The sequence below is a fragment of the Rattus rattus genome, chromosome 4 (assembly GCF_011064425.1).
Source record: "Rattus rattus isolate New Zealand chromosome 4, Rrattus_CSIRO_v1, whole genome shotgun sequence".
Taxonomy (NCBI): domain Eukaryota; kingdom Metazoa; phylum Chordata; class Mammalia; order Rodentia; family Muridae; genus Rattus; species Rattus rattus.
In genome coordinates this window covers 152,591,883-152,597,956 of record NC_046157.1, presented here as the reverse complement: position 1 = coordinate 152,597,956, position 6,074 = coordinate 152,591,883, and the positions used below count along the sequence as shown (strand labels likewise).

The 6,074-nt window shown below is 43.1% G+C and overlaps 2 pseudogenes; both read left to right on the top strand.

Annotated features, from left to right (window-relative positions):
- The first annotated feature begins 1,018 nt into the window (after nt 1-1,018).
- LOC116899874 lies at nt 1,019-1,139 on the top strand (annotated as a pseudogene).
- Nucleotides 1,140-3,758: 2,619 nt separating this feature from the next.
- Nucleotides 3,759-5,543, top strand: LOC116898548 (annotated as a pseudogene).
- The last annotated feature ends 531 nt before the right edge of the window (nt 5,544-6,074 follow it).

Genomic DNA, 6,074 nt, shown 5'->3' with positions numbered 1-6,074 from the left:
CCAAAATGGTGTGTTTCATTATAACATTGTGATGTAGATGTATCACTGTGCTATGTCCACATTTGTCCCCATTACTTCCTGATGTTTACCTCCCCAACTCCTGCTGGCTTAATCCTCCTCTCTCTCTCTCTCTCTCTCTCTCTCTCTCTCTCTCTCTCTCTCTTCTCTTCTCTTTCTTCCTTCCTTTTCTTTCTTTCTTTTTTCTTTCTTTTCTTTCTTTCTTTTCTTTCTTTCATGTCTTAGGTGTGCACAGTTGAATCTAGAGTCTGTATATCAAGCATCCATATGTATTCTTCTCTTGTGTTACTCTTGGTTGTTCTCTTTTTTTTTCAGGTTTTCTAAATTTATTTCTTCTTTTTTTTTCTTTGGAGCTGGGGACCGAACCCAGGGCCTTGTGCTTGCTAGGCAAGCGCTCTACCACTGAGCTAAATCCCCAACCCCTCAGGTTTTCTAAATTTATTATAATATTGGCTATGGGTTTGTACCCATAGACACAATTACGTTGTTTATTATGTCTTTCTTATTAATTTTAATTTTTATTCTTCTCTCATATATTACATCCGGACTGCATTTTCCCCTCCCTCCCCGCTCCCCAAACTTTCCCCTACCCTAGGCCTCCCTCCTTCCTCAGACCCACCCTCCTCCTCTTCTCAGAGAAGAGCAGATTTCCCAGGGTCATCAAACACACGTGGGATAACAAGCTACAATGAGACCAGACATATACCAGGCTGAGCACGGCAATCTAGTAGGAGAGAAAAAAGGGATCCACAAATGAGCAACTTCATATGGAAAGACACAAACCCAGGAGAGAACTAAAAAAAAATCCTATACAATAAAAGAATTGCCAGAGGCATCACCTCCCTGGTCTCAAGCTGTACTCCAGAGCCGTAATAATAAATACTGCATCGTATTGGCATAAAAACAGACACTTTGATCAGTGGAAGTGAGTCAAAGGCCTAGACATAAACCCACACTCCTGTGGATACCTGATTTTTTTTTCTAAAGAAGTCATAAATAGCTTATCCCTAAAAGCACTGCAGGTGTGTCTCATGAGCATCAGAGGTAGCAAGAGGAGAGAGGCTATGTCTATACTCAGTGTTCTGACATAGGAACATCTGAATGATTAGCAGACTAACATTCCCTAAAGAAAAGGCAAGCCTGAGACAACCACCAGTTGGGCACCACGGGACCTGGATAGGGAACTAGCTTGAGACAACCACATGCCTCACAGGCCTGGTGGGGGAAGGTTGAAGGGAAGGATAGGCAGACCATGCCCAAGATGACCCCTACCCAGTGACATAATGCATGAACAAAGGAGCTATTCCTGAGATGACCCCAGACACTCAGAGAACCCAGCTGCCATTAAGAGGAACAAGTAGACAGTAGAGAAATGAAAGAGAAAGAGAAACAGAAGGATGTGGGCATAACAAAGAGAGGCAGAATTAGAGACTTGAGGGTAGTGAGGAACAGCCTGATGTGAGTAGCCAGTGATGCCACCTGGGACCATGGTGTGGCTCTGGCTGAGCTGCCACTGGAGACCATGTCTGAGTGCACGGCCCTGCAGCAGCAGGGGTTCATTAACAGCAAAGGCCAAGTGGATGTCCCTGGTCTGGGCTGCTGCTCAGACCATGTTGATGTTTGAGAGCTGTGCAAAACTGGCTTCACTTCTCACTTGGACACCATGGGAGAGCTGGCCCTGGGGGATGAGAGTTGGAGAACTGACCTCACCCCTAGCAAGCTGGAGTACTTGGGAGAGTGGGCTCCACACACTGCTGGAGTTGCAAATGAGCTGGTCCCTGAGGATATGAATATGGGAGACATGGCCCTACCCCTTGTCTCCTGTGTGATGGCTTGAACAAGGGAGATATAACCTTCCCTCAGCTCATCTCTCACACTGTGGTACACCAGAACTAGCTCTGGGATCATGAGAGCAGAAGAGTTGTCCCTATCTCTTACCAGCTGCAGCACTTAGGAGACCAGGCCCTGCACCTCACCTGGGCAGCACAGTAGAGCTGGCCCTGGATATGGGAGTTGTGGGTGAACTGCCCCATGGGTACGAGTGTGGGAGAGTTGGCCCTTTTACTTGTTTGCCATGCAGTGACATGGGCAAGAGAGAGAGATGTCCTTTGACACCAATAGCAGGCACAAGAGTTGACCCTAAGATCATCAGAGCAAGAGAACTGATCCTGCCCTCATCTGCTATAACACCTGGGAGAGAAGACCCTGTACCTCCACTGGCAGCACAGAAGTGCTAGTTCTGGATGCGGGCTTGCTGGTGAGCCAGACCCAAGGGCGTGAGAGTGGGATAGCAGGGAGGTTGACCTGCTCAGATAACTCTCGGGCACAGATTCAGGGCTTTGCATTGGCCCACCCTAACATCTACTCGATCCATAAACTGCTAAAGTATATGAAGGGCTTGGTCCTACAGATCCAAAGCTACAGGATCTCTAAGACACAAGGCAACAACAGTATATCTGAGAACAGTTCCCAACAGTATATCTGAGAGCAGTTCCATGAGGATCCAGTATCAATAGAGTAGCAGAAGCCAGAGGCCATATACCAGACCAACGAGTCATTGCAATTAATATTTGCAAGCAAAGAAGTGTAGACAAAAGAGTATATTGTGAGACACACTGTGACACATTACAGCTTCCACAATGAAACATCTTTTCTCTGTTGGAGTGTGGATGGCAGGTACAAGGGGAGGGGAAGATGAGTGAGATTGGAGTACACGATGTGAAATTCACACAATGGACAAAAAGAAATCATCTTCAACAAGTGGTGCTGGTCTAACTGGATGTCAGTATATAGAAGAACACAAATAGACCCAAACCTTACACCTTGCACAAACTCATGTCAAAGTAGATCAAAGGCCTCAACATAAAACCAAAAACCTTGAACCTGATAGAAGAAAAATGGGGGATAGCTTTGAACTCATTGACACAGGAGACAATGCCCAGAACAGAACACAAATAGCAAACACACTAATATCAATAATTAATAAAAGGGACTGCATGAAACAGAAAAGCTTTTGTAAGGCAAAGGACATAGTCAATACGACAAAATGGCAACCTTTTTGTCGAATCTTCACTATTTCCCCATCTGGCAGGGGGCTAATATTCAAAATATATAAAGAACTCAAGAAACTAGACATCAACAAACTAAATAATACAATTAAAAATGGGGCACAGATCTAAACAGAGAATTCTCAACAGAGGAAACTCAAATGTCTGAGAAACACTTAAAGAAATGTTCAACATTTTTAGCCGTCAGGGAAATGTAAATCAAAACAACTTTGCAGTTCTATCTTACATCTGTCAAAATGACTAAAATCTCTCGTTCTCTCTTATTTCCAATGAAGGTAATATTTGTGAGAAAAATATGGAAAAAAAAACAGTGGAACTGAATACGTGTGTGTAAAGGATGGAAAAGAGAAAGAAAAAAACAAACAAACAAACAAACAAACAAAAAAGCAAGTCTCCAGCCTTCAAGTCACTTTGTCACCAACACAAGCTCTGTATTAGCCAGCCTGGGGTTGTCATGGAGATCAGACTTTATTTTCACTCATGTTTCTGGGTGAGGAAGACTGATGACTTAAGTATTAGAAAAAAGAATACAGGATGATTTACATATGTGCTTGTGTAGGGTAGTGTGTGTGTGTGTGTGTGTGTGTGTGTGTGTGTGTGTACGTGTGAAAATCCTAGGACAAGGAGAGAGGAGGATGTAAGAATTGCTCAGATGAACATTTTGCCTGCAGAATGGATGCTGGACTGGAGATGGCTCGGCAGCAGTCATCTGAGTGGAAGATGGTAGACTACTTCAGAGTAGAGGCAGTGAGGATGGGAGGATTGGAGTGTGCAGAGAATCTTCCGATTTCACATGACTCTAGTGTGTACAGTCACACAAATGGGAGTGCTATTCTTAAAGATGGGGAGCACAAGAATGGGAATATATTTGTCAAAGATAGGGGGAATGGTCATTTTAAAGTATAATTTCTTGATTTTTGAATGGCCTATAGGGTATTATTGATTTTCAGTTGCATACATGGATCCAAATTTCAGAAAATATTTGGGTCAGACAATCAGGTTTAAAAGAAATAAGCACCTCCAAACTCCTTTGCTGTCAGAAGGCTGGTGTTGTAAAACTACTGCTAATGCAAAGCCAATATGGGAAATTTCATACCAACATTGTTTTTATTGGACACATAGATTCAGCCAAGTCATTGTGACTGGTCCTTTGGTCTACAAATGTAGTGAAATCAACAAAGGAGCCATTGAAAAGTTAAAAAGGAGGCTGCCAAGATGGGAAAAGGAACTTTCCAGTATGTTTGTGTCTAACTGAAAGCTGAGAGAGAACACGGTATCATCATTGACAATTCTCTGTGGAAATCTGAGACCAGTAAATCTGTGCGACTATTGATGATGCCCCAGGACACAGAGACTTTATAAAAAAAGAACATGATTTCAGGCACATATCAGGCTAACTATGCTGTTCTGGTTGTTGTTACTGGTGTTGGTGAACTTGAAGCTTGTATGTCCAAGAACGGCCAGGCCTGTGAGCCTACCCTTATACTCAGTATATAAGGTAGATTTTTGGTGGCAGTAAAATGCATTCCACTGAACTACCCTATAGCCTGCAGATCTATGAATAAACTGTTAAGGGAGTCAGTACTTTAAAAAAATGGCTACAATCCCGACACTGTAACATCTGTGCCAATTTTTGGTTGGATAGGTGACAATATGTTGGAGTCAAGGACTTGATATTCCATGGAACAAGAGATGGAGAGCCATCCAGAGATGGTAGTGCCAGTGGGACGACAGTGTCAGAAGCTTTGTGTTGTTTCCCTCATTCAACTGACAAGCCTTTGAGACTGATCCTCCATGATGTCTATAAAATTGATGGTACTGGTTTTTATCTTTGTGGGTTGAGTAGAGACTGGTGTTCTCAAATGAGTCATGGTAGTTCCTTTTGCTCCAGTCCCTGTCACAACAGAAGCAAATTCTGTTTAAATGCACCACAAAGTTTTGGGCGAAGCTCTTCCTCGGAATGTGGGCTTTGATGTGAAGAATGTGTCTGCTAAAGATGTCAGATGTAGCAACATTGTTGGAGATAGCAAAAATGACCCACCAATGGAAACTGCTGACTCTACTGCTCAGGTGACTGTCAGGGACCATCTGGGTCAAACCAGCGATGGCCGTAGCATTGGACTGGATTGTCAGAGAGCTCATATAGTTGCAAGCTTGCCGAGCTTAAAGGAAGACTGTTGTTCTAGTTGCAAGCTTGCTGAGCTTAAAGATTAATTGTTGTTCTGGTAAGAAGCTGGAAGATGGCCCTAAATTCTTCAAATCTGGTGAGGCACCCATTGTTGATATGGTCCCAGGCAAGCCCATGTGTTGAGTGTTTCTCTGACTATCCTCCACTGAGTCATTTCTGCTGCTCCCGACACGAGGCAGACAGTTGCTGTGGGTGGTATCAAAGCTGTGGACAAGAAGGCTGCCGGAGCTGGCATCAAGTCTGCTCAGATAGCGCAGAAGTCTAAATGAACATTATCTTTAGCACCTGCCATCCCAATCTGAATCGGTCGTGGAAGAATGGTCTCAGAATTGTCTCAAATGGCCATTTAATTTAATAGTAAAAGACTGGTTAATGACACAATGCACTGTAAAAAACTTTTAAAAGGCAAGGAGACTGTTTTGTGGACTACTTCATGTGTGTGTGTATCTCTCTCTCTCTCTCTCTCTCTCTCTCTCTCTCTCTCTGTGTGTGTGTGTGTGTGTGTGAGTTTTAAGTTATTGATTTTCAAAAGTCAGTACTTTTAATGAAAATAACCCAACAGAGACTCACTAAAACAAGTTCAATGAGAAAGCACCACCACCACAACCACCAAAATAGTTGATGGCTTAATAAACAGGCATTGCTTTATGAGTGATATGTTCATCATGTCTCTCCTCATAGCTGCCTTATGTGGTAGCCATCACAACTTGTGAATGTGAATCTTGAAACTTAGCTCAATTAATGAATGACTGAGCTACATAGCCTGTGGTTAATAGTAGAACTTAGGATTGAACTTAGAT